The following is a 17,655-nucleotide window of genomic DNA, read 5'->3' on the forward strand; positions in this document are numbered from 1 at the left end:
TTAGAAACTGTAAAGTAAAAAGCTGAATGGTATAAAGCTAAAATGACAATAGTTAGATTATATTGTCTAATTCTAGAATATGACTTGCAACGTTTGTGTACTAACAATGTTCCAGAGTACAGTACGTCCCGAGGGAACAAGGTAACAAGATGTGAAATTAGGGAACGAGGGGGTAACAATCTCGGAACTTAAAAAATATTAATAAAATGGGTATTTTTTAACGAATGAAAGATACTGATTATATTAGTAAGGGGTACAGTATGACCATTAGGTGTTTGGGGGAAGATGGGATAATGAGTTCTCCACATTATAAATTGGCTGTGATTTTAACCATATGTTAGTGATGTCCAAATGAAGCTTCATGAAGCATTTTCTTTATTTTCTAAGCCCAAATAGATGGCGCTCTCTGGGTTAACAAAAGGGTTAAAAGCACACTGAATTGCTGTTCCTTGGGCCTTTTTCTTTAAACCAAGAGCGCCATCTGCAGTAGTTGGGCAACAAATTCAACTAATGGTTCATGGAGCTTCATTTGGACATCACTACTCACCATATGTTACTGTATATGTTGTAAAGTAGGCCTACTTACAGTATGGGGTACAGCACTGTACTTCACAACAGGACTTCAGAAGCCTTAGGTGGTACAGGTTTACATATGATTTTAGGGGTACCATTGTAACATACCACCACCACCCCCTAGGTTTAGTTTTCCAAAAGACTATCGATATATAACAATAAACATACTAAATGTGTACAAATATGCACTACAAATAGGAACGCCAGAGGGAGGGCCAAGCTTACGGGGGCACTACAAACGGAGGTTTTACACGTTCTTTAAAAATACCAACAGTATAAATTCTATTACCATATGTCACTTTATAAAACTTCTCTTTTTTTGTGCCGGCCAATAATTGCCTCATCTGGGTGCAACTGCAAAGCTTTTATTTATTTATATACTTTAATAATTAAGCATGTTACTATTTATTACAACCAAAACTGTACATGTAGGCCAAGGCTCTTATTATCTTAAGATTTCTTCCAGTTTGGGCTTAGCCGTTCCTGTTTGGCACCAGTGCTATCTTGTGCTAAGTGCTAACTATCAATGAGTGTGGACTGGGATGTAATAAGTTAGTGAATAAAACATGTTCTGTTGCCACAGGGGCTCCACATTAGGCAGGGCAAAGTGGTGATTAGCCGACCCATCAGACTCTGTACTGTAATTCCCATCATTACTTCCTCCATCTTTCCTGTTTTACTCCCCCTTTTTTGTAATTCTCTACCTCTTTCCTCCCTCTGTAGTCCTTTGAATTCTTGTCTTTTTTTCTCTTCTTGTTTTTATCATCCCTTCTTTAGCAGTTGTCCAATGGGTAATGTGTTCAATTTTTCTTCATGCTGTTATATAATCCTCCCACAGAGGCTCACACTGTCCGTGAAACTCAACATTGAGTTCAGCGCAGTCTTATGATGTTTTGACAATATTTGTATGAAACTGAACATACAGTATGCTGTGATACATGTGTGGATATGAATTAATGGAAACATGAACTGTGCGCTGTAGATTTGACTGGAGTTGGACCAATGTGTCATGTGTGGGTCTAACACAGGTTCTACAACATTTCATAGCCTTTTTTCCTTCTTTTTTTTTCAGCAAAAAGATATATAGCTACATTTATGTTTTTAATCTACAATTCTGTATATTAACAGCATAACAATGATTCGTTTATTTTTTTTCTTCATTTTATCATCTTCAGTTTCCTCCCCACGCAGTATAAACAGTAAAGTCCTGCTCACAGCAGCATTTAAAGCAGTGACATTTCAGAGCAAATCAATTCATTTTACAAAATGACCATGAATGTGTAAACATTAACTTCAGAATTAGCGCCATTGACCAACAGTCAACCATCTTGACAGTGCTGACGTTTGAGTGAGTCAAAAACATAGGAAGTTAGAGCTCATAAACCTTGTTATACCCACCTATTTAACATTGTACATTCTATAAGTTACATTACCTCCCTCCCTGCTCTTCAAAAAGGCATGGTTCACAGATAACACATGCTTATGTCGTATGGGATGGTGAATGTGAAAGATTACCATCTTTATCAGACAACTACAAGACAGATCTAGCCTATGATAGCAGAGTTATTAGGGTAAAAACACTATGCATTGACACTATGGCATTACATTTAGGTTTAATTACCGTGATCACCGGACTTCGGCTGACATGAAGCATCCATGTTTGGTTTTCAAGCAATTCTGTATAATTAGATGCCATGTTGGATTTCAGAAAAAAATCTGTCATATATAACATTAGCTCGCCAGCTATGGTTGGTGTCCACGGTGAAACATCACTATGGACAATGAAATCGTTGTCTGGGGTATATGAAATTATTATATGATATAATAATATGACTGAGTACTGAGTTATCGGACTGTGGACAAGAGCTGTACGAGTTATCTAAACTGAATCTGAACCTGAAATCATATGGACACAAAACCCGCTACAGGAGCTATATCCACCACCATTCGGAATAAAAGGACGTCTGTCATTTTATCAATCGTGACGTTTTTTTTTTTTTTTTTCAGAAATGAGTGCGTTTCAACTGTGTTTGTTCGTGACTGTAGAATAGCTCTCGCTCTCTCTCACACTCTCTTCCTCTCTCTGTCTTTCTGTTTTTCGGGTGCATGCAGTTCAGAGGCAATTACAACTATCCAAACTGATGATTTGAGTAAAAAAGTGACAGCGACCGAGTGTCCACCTGCATTTGCACTCTCAAAATCAATCGGTGCACCGATGATAAATGGGGGGGAAGAGGCATCATGACGTCTGTCATGACATCACCATGGCTGTCGGCCATCGGCGATGGACGATGAACTTCCATCGTATTCAACCCTGTCGCCAGCTACAGTAGATTGCCAGCTGGCCCTGTAAAAGGTCAGGGTTTTTCCATGGACGCAGCTGTATTGGAGCTGTGTCAAGTTACTGCTGACGTAGTTTCGCATTGCAAGACCTTGTGGAGATAGGTCTGGCAATGCGAGACTACAACCTCACGGAATGGGAGGAAAACGTGCTCTGGTTTATTGGCATTTCTTTAAACCAATCACAATCGTCTTGGGCGCTGCCAAAAGCCAGACCAAACTAAGGTACCGCCGCAAAATAGCCTCGGGATGGAACTTATTTTGGTGGAACATGTTCATTAAAAAATTGTTTTACACTTGCAACAGAAAACTCAGATTGGACAGATAGTCTAGCTAGCTGTCTGGATTTACCCTGCAGAGATCTGAGAAGCAGTTAACCATTGTCCTCATAAATCCACCGGAGTTTAGAATGACAACACAAAGAAAGAGGATGGTGAGGGACATCCGGCTGTAAATGATGGACATCCAGTGGAACATCCGGCGATACGAGAATAATCCCGTAAATGAAACGTCGTCGATATAGACTACTGCTGATGGAAAGCGACCCTTTCCTGATGTTGTTGCTTCACATTAAAAGCTTTCCACTGGTGAACCAGCAGGATGCTCTTATAGTCAACAAGTAAGCGGAACTTCACTATGCGCTATTTGGCTATTCTTCAATAAAAAATGTCTAATCAGCCAGATATGGATGTTGTACTGTAAGAACAGTACAAACAGTAAGAGCCACAGTGAGCTGAAAAGGGCTGCAGGTGACAGGCTCTTACAGTGGTTTGTGACCAGCACACCTCCAACAAGTCAAGGTTAACAACTTCACCTTGCTGTGCAGTCTAGTGGAAAAGCACTAGCACTGTACCACCGCGGCTTTACTGTTTGTGACCATTCACAACAAAAGAAACACTTTACATTGACATCATGTGCTACAAAGTGCTCTTTGGTGAAGATCGAACTTTTGATTCCACAGCTGGCTATCACCTGAAATCCTTTGGGTGCTTTAACATTACAAGAAGAGACCAATATATATATATATATATATATATATATATATCCTGAGACCCGGGGGAAAAAGTGTTTTGATTTTGATTTTTTTTCATATAAATGAAGTGTTGGGGTGGTAAAAAACACATTGCAAAGATTTAAATTTCATTCATGTTTTATAACATGTGCACTGTAGTGTACAACGGGACTTCATTTATCTCGACCCTACAACATTAACAGAATTTAAAATCTGGCCGGATATCAACACAACACACACAAACTGCATAAAAACATCACAAAAGTCATGGGATACACTCAGTCAGGGTCAATATACAAAAACAACTCATTCAACTTTTCACTGGCCATAGGCCTAGGATGAACATTTGGTTTGCCAGTTCACAAATACCAATTCATTTGTGATATGTGAGGAAGCACTGTGACTTTTTGGAGACACACAGGAACATGTCACATTTAACACATCTCACATAGGTTCTACTAGTGCACCCAGGCATTCTGCATCTGGAAGCACTTGGACTGGCGACCATTTCAGGCAAGTGGATCGCACCATATTTTTCGGATTCTCTCATCTGGGTGTGGCTTCCTTTTCTTCAGTGTTGGAGTGAATTCTTCATCACTTGAGTCACTCCGGACTTGTGCACATGCTTGTCCCTGGGTTATCAGTTCCTCAGCCGAGGAGTTTGAACTGGGCAGTGTCCTTTGCAGGTCTTTGCAAGACCTGGCTGTCTTGCCGATACTGAAGCCACGAGTTAGTAATGGCCAAATCAGTGAAGTGGAGCATCGTGCGGACCATCCACTTCTTCGTCCGGCTGGACATTCTGTAGAAGCTGAGCATCCGATCGCACATGTCAACCCCTCCCATGTTGCTATTATATTCTGCAACCACTGTAGGTCTTGGGACTTCAACTTGCCTCTTTTCTTTCTTTGACCATCTGATGCAGGTATCCTGGTGATCAATCCCATGGGCGGTCGATGCCATGACAACAGGCTTGTTGTCCATCCACTTGGTGACTGCTATTTCATCAGGTCTCCTTACGATCATTTCTGATGACCCTCTTGGTTTTTTGCTCAGGATGTTGTCAGCAGTGAAGTGGCACTCTCTTGGGATTCGATTCTTTTGAATTGTTCCTGTAACAGGCAGGCCCTTTTCCCAAAGAGCATCCAGGAGACTGATGGTGGTAAAATACCGGTCAAAGTAGACCAGTGTTCCTCTCGGAACTGTCTCAGTCAAACGCAAGACCGAATTTCCACCTATCCCCATCTGTTGGACTTGAGTGAAGGTGTTCTCTCCCATGTAGGTTTCAAAGTCCAGCACTAATCCACCTGGACTTGCAAGAACGAACACCTTTAATCCTGTTGGATTTGGCTTCCCAGGCACAAATTGACGAACTAGACACCGGCCGGTGAATGGAACAATCTGTTCATCAATACAGACCTTGGCTGGCCTAGGTAGGTTGAGGCAACCTTGCAGGACTCTCTTCAGAACTGGTCTGACTTTCCAGAGGGGATCCTTTTTCTTTACCTCTTCTGGCACTTCTAGATCATTGACCACTTTCAGCAAAGATCTGATCTTGTAGAAACGATCACTTGTCATGGAGTCAGCTATTATCAGAACTTTTGTTTTGGCAGCCCAGTACATTTTGATTCTTGGATATCCAAGGCATGCCATGTACATCGAGATTCCTAAAAAGCTCTTGATTTCTTCGGGTGTTGTGCTCAAGCTAAAGCCTGAATCCTGTACCATACGTTGGTTGGTGAAGAAGGACAGGTCCTGGATTAGTTTATTGTCAATGTACTGCTGGAAATACTGCTGTGGGCTCCAATTACTACGGGTTACAGGGGGACCATCTTCTGCAATTCTGTGCTCTTCTAACACAGGTATGAACCTAAGAGAAAGAAAAGGCAAAATTAACATGTTACATTTTTAAACCCCGTTATATTTGTTTCTCAGGAACAGCAATGGTGTCTGTTAGGGAGAGAGAGAGAGAGAAAAAGAGAGAGAGAGATAGCTCAATTTGACCCACAACATAACAGGGGCGTTAAAGGGATGGTTCACTTACAACACATTTAGGCTATAACATTAAGTCTAAACATGTTTCAAATCAATTTTCCCAAAACATCTTTGTAGGTTATTTCAGCTTTTTTGATCTGATTATCCCTACATGGTAGTTTTGGCCCATAGAGGACGACGGCACACTTTAGCTGGCCCTGGGTCTTGGTCGACTTCCGCTGGTTCTGTGTCTTGGTCATCTTCATCTGATTCCTCATCTGGGTTCTCACCCTCTCCTGTCTTGCTCACTGGACTCTCATCTTCAGAGAACTCTATGTCTGAATCTCCCTCAATGATTCTGTAAAGTATTTTCTCTGCCTCTAACAAAGAGCTGTCTACTAAAAAAAAAGAGAAATAATCATGAGTACAAAGTCCCGATGTACACTAAAGTGTACATTAATTAATCAGTGATTTTTACTATGAAACTAAGTAAGTTCAGCTCTGAAAACTTACTAAAATTACTCCTTAGATGTTTACTTACTAAAAGGAATCAACATATAACACTCAAAATCATGTTAAATGCACACTACAGTGTACAAAAATGAATTACCGGGTCTCAAGAGGATATCTACACACACACACACACACATACACACACTGATATGTCTCTAAAAGTGTGACAAACAAAACATTTGAAGTAAAAAATAGCAATTGATTTTATATTAATACTATTACTAAGCCAGCATATTTCATTTATGTCCAGACACTAATGACATCTGCAATGGGTTGAAACATTGCTGCTTGTGTTTTATTGAGTTGTCAGTGTGTCGGAGTTGAATCAGACCACTCACACCAGCGCCGGCGACCAAACCTCTCTGAATATGTAATTAGCTGCAGCAGTACAAGTGTCTCATGAATATTCATGATCTTTTTAATTAGGCGGCTCTCTTCACAGCTAGCCGCCACAAAAAGTTACCTTCTCGTCACACACTGTGTTTGTGTGTGTGTGTGTGTGTGTGTTCTTAGTCCTCAAGTGCTCATGTGGGGGAGGGGGTTGGTAGGAGAAAAAATAATGAAAAGGAAGGAGAAGTGTGACAGCAAGAAGAATAAAGGAAAGGTGTTGGAATGATAATTTACTTTAATCTATCTATCTATCTATCTATCTATCTATCTATCTATATATCTATCTATCTATCTATCTATGTATTTGGTGAGGTGAGTGTATCGATACCACGTCTAGAAATAGTTCAACATTTTGGGAAATATGCTCATTCACTTTCTTTTTGAGGTTGAGGAGAGTAAATAGATACAACTTCCATGTCTGACAGTTCAATATAAAGCTACCACTAGCAGCTGATTAGCTTAGCTTAGCTTAGCTTAGCAAAAAGACTGGAAACAGTGGGAAACAGCTCCCCTGACTCTGTCTAAGAGGTAACCAACACTACCTACCAGCTCACTAATTAACATCCGCAGCGCAAAAACAACACATCATGTTTTGTGGGGGGTTTATGTGCCTTAAAGTCTTGTCATCAATTTGAGGTTGCCAGGCAACCAGCAGGGCTCCAGGAAGTCAAAAAATATCAAACTATACCTTTAAGTATGGAGCTGGACTCAGGAGCGCTTTAGCCTAGCTTAACATAAAGACTGGAGGCAGGAGGAAACAGACAGTCACAGGGGCTTTCTCTTAAGCCCCAAAGAATGTGTAACACCTAATGTCTACTAAAGCTACAGAATTGTGAAAATTAGCAACTGAGCTTGTAGTGGTATTCGTCACACAACTATTTATTTTTCTTTATTCTTTCCTCCAGCACAGTGCTGCATCTCTGACTATGTTGTGGGTTACCTGAAAATGCGCACTGAGTAGGTTTCAATTAAGGTTTCGGTGCAGTCATGATGGTACCAAACTTAGCAACCTCAGTGACTCTGTATAGCTGCGCACAGCACCCAGTTCCACTATGTTACAAATTGATGGTTTTCTTAAGTTTCCTGAATTTTTGTGCATCCTAAAATGCTCAAATATGTAGTCTTAAAATGAATATTAACTCACAAAATACAAAATGGCTGACTTCCTGTCGGGTGAAAATGTTCTTAAAGATGAGAGCAATCATCCTAACCCTGGCGTGCTGTTGGGGGCACTATGGAGTCCCTCGGTCACAGCCAAGCCCAATCACTGCAGAACTTTGCAACTTTTTCTGATGTTTGTGCCGTTTTTCGTGAGTTTTCGATCATCCTAAAGCCACTCAAAAATGTGATTGCGCAGCAGAAAAATATAAATCTTGAGAATTAGTAGCGATGTCCAAATGAGGCTTCATGAACCATTACAGTTGTACTTGTCAACCCAACTAGATGGCGCTCTTGGTTTAAAGAAAAAGGCTCAAGGAATGGCAATTCAGTGTGCTTAACAGAGAACGCCATCTATTGGGATCTTAAAATTAAGAAAATGATTGACAAAGCTTTGTGTGAGCTTAGATGTTACACTGTAAAAATACTCTGATACAAGTAAAAGTCCTACATTGAAAATGTAAAAGTACTAAATGCAGAAAAATCCTCACATTTTAGAAACTAGAAACGACAGTCAAAACAGACGATGATTAACGTCTAATCAGCGAATCATTTCAGTTGGACTTGTAGGCTGTTATATTGTTGGGTAGTTTAATTTATAATAAAACATCATATTTTATAATAAATATATATATATATATATATATATATATATATATATATATATATATATATATATATATATATATATTATACTACATGTGTTGTGTGTGCAAAAATCTTAATTTGTAAAGTAACTAAAGCTGTTAGTAGGGTTGAGTACCGTTTTGATTTTTACGATTCCGATGCCGAACCGGTACTTTTAAAACAATTCCGATTCCTAAACCGATTCTTGAAAAACTGAAAAATGACATCAAACAAAGGCTTTTTTATGTAGTTTTTTTTAAATTGAAAATTATTTCAATTTAACAAAATATATTGATGTTTTAAAGTACTTAAATATATAATAAGTAAACCTAAGTCACCTAACACACAACTACAATAATTTAACAAATAACAGTTACTCCGGTCTGAATACTACTGTTTGTGTAGGAACCAGTTCCATAGTGGAAACCTAGCTGTCAGTCTAATGTAGTGGAGTACAAAGTACAATATTTCTCTCTGAAATGTAGCGGAGTAGAAGTAGCAAGTGGCATGAAAAGAAAAGACTAAAATAAAGTACAAGTACCTCAAATTTGTATTTAAGTACAGTACTTGAGTAAATGTACTTAGTTACATTCCAGCACTGGAAGCCAGCAATATTGTAGACTGTAGTAGAAGAGCTCCCAGATGACATGACATAGCGCTTGAAGAGTTCCTTTCATTAGCAAAAGGTCACACTGTGTAAAATATATCTGAAACAGTTAAGGTTTGCTTATTTACTAAAGTGGCCAGTTGAGAACATGAATGCTAAATCTAGAAGGCTAATGGTAGTGTCCTATTACAGCAGCCAAGCTATCATCACATTAAGCATCCTGTGACTGACATGTTTATGACTGTCACATGTAAGAAGTGCTATTAGATATTACCAACATTCAATCTCATAAGTGATCCATAGAGGTAGGAATGATATCAGCATAGTGTTGGAAAAGTGACTTTTTATAGGCGGAGTTGGTGATGTATAAAGCATGTTGAGTGACACCATTGTCCACAAAGTAGTGGAGGTTTATTAAGAATGCGTTGTCTCTACATCAAATGCAATCAGCTAAAGTTATTGAGCATTAAATTATTCTAATGTTTGTTCTAGTGTGACTTTTATATGAAAATCGGGTCCAGCGTTTCAATGGCATCAAGCTATTTCTTCAAGCTTTTGATAAAATTGGATCATTTTAGAACATTACTTTCTAGATTTGAGATGTTTCATTGATGGAGATTCATTTACAATATGGCTGAGTCAGGCTCTGCTCAGAAAAAAATGTTAATTGTTTATTGATCATCATAATAGGTTGAATTATAATTTGATTGCTTTTTGAATGGGCCGATTGTATTTTCTTCTACAATCTTCAATGTGATTAGAAACAGGGTGAGTCCAATTTGAATGGGGTTCTTTTCGCTGGTCTAGCTGGATCAGGCAATTAGACATCTCTGAGGTTTGGCTCCTACGTTCAAATATTGACAGTTTTGTCACTCCACCTGCAAGGTGACATTTGCTTTTTGTTTTCTCAGTCACAATGGTCTCTCTCTTTCTCTCTTTCATACCTCTGCAATTAAAACATAAAAAGCACAAAGATACACTGACTGATGCCTCAGTTAAAAGCCGAGTGAAGTCCACAGTTCCAGTCCAAATGCAGAACAAGAGTGATCTCTTCTGGACGTTCGGTGTCAATACAACTAGCTGTAGGAGAAGCACAAGTGGACCTCAGAGAGCACAGAAAATCGTTTAAAATCTTAATAAATGTCATAGAGACTGTATCTTATATAATTTTCCGCCAAAATGCATATACAGATATTATGGTTTATTATGGTATGGTTGTAACAATGACAATACTAATGTATATGCTTAGGGATTGAATATTGGAAATAAGACTAATCAGACTAGAGGCAGGGTTTCTGCAGGTTTCAACAAGTCATATGTAAGACTTTTTAAGACCTTTTCAAGACCTTTATGAATTAACTTTAAAGACCTATATAGCAACATAAAATTACAATGAAAAGCATGGTCACAAAAGTACTTAAAAATGGAATAAAAGCGACACAGAGTAATAATGATCTGTACAGCAAATTATATTTGGACTAGCGAAAGAATAAACTACAACACCACGGGATGAAAAAAAACATTTCAATGAGCAATAGAGGTTACATGGAATGACAATGAATGACAGAAATCGAGTGACAATACAAATGTGGTTTTAGAAAGGGGGAAATGTATGTTTTTAGAGATTGCAAAAAGAACTCCTAAAGTTACTGTAAAAAATATTATAATTATTATAAACTGCATTTGCATTAAACCTGTGTTAGCATTTGGAAGAAAGTAAACTGATTGGCAGGTGTTTGTTAAAACACTTAAAATGACAGGGACCTTTTGTGAATAATGACTCTTGTCTGTCAGCAGCAAATGAATAAGTAAGGAAAATGTACTTATAGAGCGCTTTATAAAAAAATCACAGTGCTTTGCTATACATCAGGGGTCTTCAAGGTTTTTAAAGGTGGAGCAGGGCGTCCCTACTACATACTTATATTGTATAAAATTAAGTTGCATATTAAACTGGGCGTACAATAAAGTGTAGGGCAGCCTAAAGCCTTTATACCTTTTTGCATAGAATACTAAGCTATTAAAATAATAATTGTTGGCATGACTTTTTAAATCATCTTGTAATGTTACACATACATGTGGCACAGTGAATCCTTAGGATTAACTATATTTGTGTGTATCTTAGTGACTACCTTACCTATAGGGCAGTAAGCCTATCATCAATGGGGATTTATATATTTGCTAATAATATGTTGGAATTATGTTAAGACATATATTGGAGGACCCCTGTAGTGACTTTAAGGATCCCCTAGGGGTCACAGACCCCCTGTTGAAGATCTCTGCTTTACATAAAACGTGTAAAATGATGTAAAATGATACATATTAAAAGCACAAAACAATTAAAATTACAAAGTAATGCATAAAAGATAAAGTGCAGACTGGTACACCAAAACCTTGTTTAAAAAGGTGAAATGAATCTGATTTTTAAATAGTCCACAGAAACAGCAGATCAGAAGGGTGGAGGCAGAGCATCCCAAAGTCTCGGCGCTGAGGCCTCATAAAATCGATCACCATGGGTCTTTAGATTTCGATTTAACATGTTAGACTTCAGAGAACAAAGTAAAGTGTATCTGTCAACAAAGTGGGTGACTTACCCACCAGATACCCCTTTTTGCCTCCTGTCTCCTTCCACCTGTCAATGTTGCTTTCTTTAAAGCATGACCAAAGTGTTTCCCCTTACCTAAAAAAAAAAAAAAACAAACAGCCCAGATGTCACACATTATTTTGTGTAACAGAAATAACACACCATTGCACACCTCCACACCACATGTTTTACAGAGAAAAAAGACCTGGAGCACTCTGATGAAGACACAATAGTGTTAGTTTGCATTATTAAAGGCTGCAAATCAGTCAGTGTGCTCCAGTCCTTTTGCCCCTCTGAAGTTGGCTGTCATTGTTCTGAGAAGCACCTACGGCACATTCACAAAGAAACCTTCACACATTATAAAGTTTATAAAGCATTAATAATTTCTATAATTCCCTACAAATTGACTACATTTTAAATGGCAGTAAATCTGGTAAACATTGCATACAGTAAGGACGTTGTTTGGGACTGGAAACAAAGTTTAGGACTTGACTCGCCTAGTGTTTTTTTTTAAAGTAAGATAGGGGGACATGTTGGTCCATCAACAGCCAATCTTTTAGCCATGCAAGCTAGCTCAAAAGCTGATAGAAAAAGAATGTCATAGGCTTTTGCTATTAAATGTGTGGATAGGCATTTTCAGTTGTTTTTCAAGTTTCCAAGCTTTTATTGCAGTTAAAAAAAAAGACAAAAACAAGTTCACAGCTATTTTAATGTACACAGTGACATCGTTATCGTCACTTTTGGGACCATCATTTAAATAAATATCATGCTCTATTGAAGACGACTTGACAGTAGTAACTGAGACCATAAATCCATTATGAAAATGTTTATTGAGGTATGAAATCAAGTGAGAAGTAGTGTCATTTCTCCATAGATTTCTCTAGAAACAGACTTATTTTTGGAGTGAGTGGAGTCGCCCCCTGCTGGAAATAATGCAGGTTTAAGGCACTTCTACATTGGCTTGACAAGTTGGCAAGTGTCTCTCCACAACGCGTAGCTCCGATGGTGCCATTTTGATGCTAACAAGCCATCACCCCCCCGTTAGAATCCCATTGACTGCCATTAATTTTGACGTCACTTTGACAGCGAATAACTTTACATCTGAAGTGTTTTAAGACTTTATTTGTTCATTGTTTAGTTCTAAAGAAACACGACAATGTATAAAAGGCTCCATTACCTTGTACCTCACGTTATGGCTCTGTAGCAGACGTTTTTATAAAAATAGGCTAACGATTGTGCGACTTACTGTCGCATGGTTCGAATTACCGTACAGTACAGGAGAATCTCGCAGGCAGTTTCAACTCACATTAGCTGTTTAAGTTTAATTACTAATGTTAACTAGCATTTTAGTTAGCAATAATTAGCCTGTGCCCATGTTATCTCCTTACATATACCTACGCTCTCTGTCTCTGCAAGATTCGGAATGATTGATGACTCTGTAACGGTCAGCCCTCACCGGAAAAGTGGTTCTAATATCCTTCACTGGTCTCCGTCCAGAGACACGGGATCTATTGGTCCATTTCTTTAACTGTCTATGCTTTTCAGGCCTGGAAGCTTCATCCATTATTTTTACAGTCTATGTTGGAAATGCAGGTAGTGTTGTTGGGTTCATTGATCTGTCATGTCATTTGGTAGTCCTGTCTCATTCGGTATCATTAACGTTTTTATTACTTACATAAATAACATTTTGACGGTAAGTGTTTTCAGTTTTCAATAGGTTACATTTTACCACGAGTTATACTGCTTTGGTGAAGTCACTTTACTCCTACGAGAGTCAGATTACTGGCCCCCCTACATCCCCTCCCTCCCCCGTCTTTCTGCTGTCTAATCATCTGGCCTCATTAGGCCCCATCTCCGCCATTAGGGGCCCGTGGCTTGGCACAAAATGGCCACCCTCAGGCCCTCCCGCTGCCTGGCGAGGAGCTGCGATACTGTGAAACTGCTTTGTGATGTCTCCACCGCCCCGGCAGATCTATCCATCACCTAACCGTTTATCACACCCGTCCGCTGGCAGGCCTATCCATCAGAGCCCAAAGTGTCAGGGCCTGCTGGAGAACTCAGCAGCTCCTGTGGTAAATAAAGAAGAAACACAGCAGGATCACAGAGGAGGAGGGAGGGAGAGAGGAGATGGTGGGAGGGATAGAACAAGACGAAAGGGAGAGAAGGGAAAATAATACAGCCAGGTATGGGAAGAAAATAACTAATGGGGAGACAGAGGGGAGAAAGTTAAGTGGAAGGAGAGAGAGAGAGAGAGAGAGAGAGAGAGGTGAGGGCGAGAAATTAGGGGGATGGGTTGAAGTGAGTGTGATGAAAAGAAGGAAGAGATGGTATGTTGTGAGAAAGAGGGGGTGGGAGAAAGGAGAGAGAAAGGGAAGGAGATGGGAGAAATTCCGGGATCAACTGAGGGAGAAAAGTTAAAGGTGTAGCAGGTAAGACTTATAAAACTAACTTTCTGTCATATTTGCTGAAACTAACCCTATGTTCCAGTAGAACTACATGAGGCAGGTCATTAAAACAAAAATCCGGCTCCTCTCGCACCACCTACAGCCTGTAGTGTGATTTGCAAAAATCCACTCCTCCCTGTTCAGATGCACCAATCAAGGCCAAGGGGGGGTGTCTAACTGCGTGTCAATCACTGCTCATGCAAAAAATGCATCTCAAAATGCATCAGATTCATGCTTTAAAATATGGAATATTTAAAATTTTCTTCCCCCGGACCCTCCTAGAGGGGTAATATGCTTCTCACCTTTTTCACCCCTGTCCTATTTTCATGCCTGTAAGATGGACCTCCAGGAGGTTGCAGTTTGCATCCTGTTTCCAGTAGGACTTTCAGGACACTGACAAAGAAATAAGGCAACACGCTACAAAATCTTTTTTGAGTTTATTCAACTTTAGAGCCAACTGTTGTGCCAACTTAGTTTAAGAAGTAAATGAAAATGGCAAGTTTTGAAGAATATTTGGATCGTGCTTGGTTCTTTCAGGGAATGATTGTAAAGATTTACAAAGAATATGTTTACGGCATTTCCTCTCTAACTGGGACATTTTGGGACTGATTGGTGGGATTGCTGTGGACGAAGTACACACGGTGATACATTGGTAAGAGCAAATTACGTTTAACAATGTATCCAGCTAATTTAAATAGCTCACATTACTGTATTGTGTGAACAGTTAACTTTATTTCATAGCCTATTGTATGTGACGTTTTCTTTTGTGGGGTGCAAATGTTCCACCAAAACAAGTTCCTTCCCGAGGCTATTTTGCAGATCCACCATTGTGTCCGGAGCTTGGCGCCACCCAAGACGGTTGAGATTGGTTTAACGAAATGCAAACAACCCAGAGAGTTTTTTTCTCCTATCCCAGAATGTGTCTGTGGTGTAGCCAGACCTTACTCCACAGTGCTGTGGAGAAAGGTCTGGCAATGCGAGACTAACTCTTAATCAACAGTATGGGTGTGCACACTGTTTTTTCCCCCCTTTCTTTAGTCCAGTCTCTATCCTGGTGTCCCCTTAGGGTCAGAGTTCATAACCTCCTGCTGACAGGACAGATATGCTGACCTTTACACGTGATGGAAGCGGAGTCTTTCTGAAATGTCAAGCTGAATGTCAAGGCATGACCTCAGGCCAAGGGTCAACACTTCACTCCCAAAGCACTGGATTGTGGCTAAAAAAAGCAGTTTTTGACATTCGTCAGCCAGGCAAGCGGCCAGTCCACCTTCAGACAGTGAGTCGACTACATTATCAGTGACCACTTAATGGTTCCACTTGATTGTGAAAGCTAATATGGAAGGAACTCCATTCTCATCCACCTCCCCTGCTTATGTTAGATCGGCCGAGTTTGACAAAAAAATGGGTTAGGGTTAGGGGCATAGTTTCTGTCATCCCCATGAGGATTTATTAAGTAATGACAACAGACAAACAGTGTCGGAGCATCCACATGACACAAGCATCCCCAAAACCACCCCCACCCCTCCTCAATGTAGTTGCTAGTAGCGTTTATCCCGTCAAATCGAAGAGGACACAGAGCATGAAAAAAAAAAACGGACTCTTCAGGAGAGGTACATGTAGCTCTTTTGCTAGCAGTATAATCACTGACCAAAACATTTCGCGGGCGCTTCTTCTTCTTCGGGTTTTCAGCCATGCCTTCACCTGTTGCAGCAATCCTCTTCGTCTCCAAAGCTGAACGCTGCTGTTGTCCTTTCTCAGTGGTGATGTAAAACGCATCACTCAAGCTGCTGCGCGAAATGTCGCCGGACTATACCATTTTGTAAACATAGCAATGCTATAGGTAGGGTTGGGTACCGAAACCTGGTTCCACTATGGAACCGGTTCCTATGGAAACTGTAGTATTCGGACCGGATTAGAACGCAAATTTCAGTTCCTCATTTCGGTTCCGACTGAAATATTTTTTTTAGACGGCTTTTTGTACATGCTCCGAAACGGACATAAAAATATCACACTTTCTCCGTAGTCTACCAGCTAGCTATTGTAAATGTAGGCTACTTTTAAAATGCCATATTTTCCCTCGGGGCTCACCAAAACGGACATGAAAGCATATTAACCATTCACTGACTGCACTTGATCGCTAGTAAACATTACACTTGCTCTGCTAGTCTATCGTTCAGGACAAGACCCTGTAGCCTAGTGGTGGGGGAGGCAGGACAGCCTCCCCAAATTGTCTGCCCTTTCAAACTTCTACCTGTGTGTGTACAGGCCTCTTGGACACCATCTGAGAGAGTTTTCTCCAGTGCAGGACATGCCATTAGTCAGGAGAGGTGTAGTATATTGCCAGAGAAGGCAAATATGATACATTTTCTGCTAAAGAACTGTTAAAGTTTGAAGCTGGTTGGCATACCAACTCAACATTTATTTTTTTGTTACTTGTTAATAGTGTAACTGTTATTTCTTAAATTATTGTAGTTACATGTTAGGTGACTTAGGTTTACTTATTATATATTGAAGTACTTTAAAACGTTAATATAAAAAACTCCATAAAAGAGACTTTCTTTGATGTCATTTTTCAGTTTTTCAAGAATCGTTTTAGGAATCGGTAAGGAATTGGAATTGTTTTAAAAGTACCGGTTTGGCATCGGAATCGTAAAAATCCAAACGATACCCAGCCCTAGTGATAGACTTACTTAGCTTTGGATCAACTCATTTGGCAATGCCGTGACTGTAACGGCCTTCCATTAATATAACGCGCACTATAGCTTTAACTAAGCTTAGAGTCATGACTTGAATCAAGGGGAAACAGCTAGCCAGAGTTAAAATTATGCTCAACTTAGCTTAGCATGAAGGGTGAAAGCAGGATAGGGTTGTCAACTTTCTCACTAACAAATAAGGGACACGGTGCAGGGAAAATCAGAGAGGGTATGTTTGAATCCTCATGTGTGTATGTTTGTTTTCAATCAGTTTAAATATAGTCATGGATAGTTTTATCAGCCCATTAAGTGCTAACCTCATGTGAATAGATATACCATATTTAATGATACGGTAACTCTAGAGTCACAGATTAAAATAGGGGTCTGGTTTTCTGAGGATTTATTCAATTTTAACCCAAAAGACAAAAAATACAGTAGCCTAGTAAAACATGCTTCTGTTTTTCTTTCTGTCCCACCACCTTGATTCTTTTTATTTTTTTCCCCTTTCAAGACAGAAAACAGCTGCTCAAGGTCACCCTATTCCTCTCCTCCCTTCAGTTCCTTTCTTTCCCCTGGTGAACTTCCCTCCTGAATTAAGAGGAAGACAGAGAGAAGCAAGGAGAGACAGGAGTGAAAGTCCTGAGTAAGCGTCGCCTGCTGAGGGAAGTTTTTCCCCGCCATCAATCCTCAGTCGGTGTCTGGCTCCCTCGCCTCGTTAGCTAATTGAATAAATGAAAGATTGCTCT

General features: G+C 39.7%; 1 long non-coding RNA gene across 1 annotated transcript in view; it reads right to left on the minus strand.

The window, feature by feature from the left end:
• Positions 1 to 9,246: 9,246 nt before the first annotated feature.
• LOC114572168 (uncharacterized) overlaps positions 9,247 to 17,655 on the minus strand; it is a 32,577-nt gene continuing 24,168 nt past the window's right edge. Inside the window, exons 2-3 of the long non-coding RNA XR_003694740.1 lie at positions 11,783 to 11,868; positions 9,247 to 10,271 (exon numbers count right to left, since the gene is read on the minus strand). This is a non-coding gene — a long non-coding RNA (uncharacterized LOC114572168). The remainder of the gene's footprint in view (positions 10,272 to 11,782; positions 11,869 to 17,655) is intronic.

The sequence above is a fragment of the Perca flavescens genome, chromosome 17 (genome assembly GCF_004354835.1).
Source record: "Perca flavescens isolate YP-PL-M2 chromosome 17, PFLA_1.0, whole genome shotgun sequence".
NCBI classification, from domain to species: Eukaryota; Metazoa; Chordata; class Actinopteri; order Perciformes; family Percidae; genus Perca; species Perca flavescens.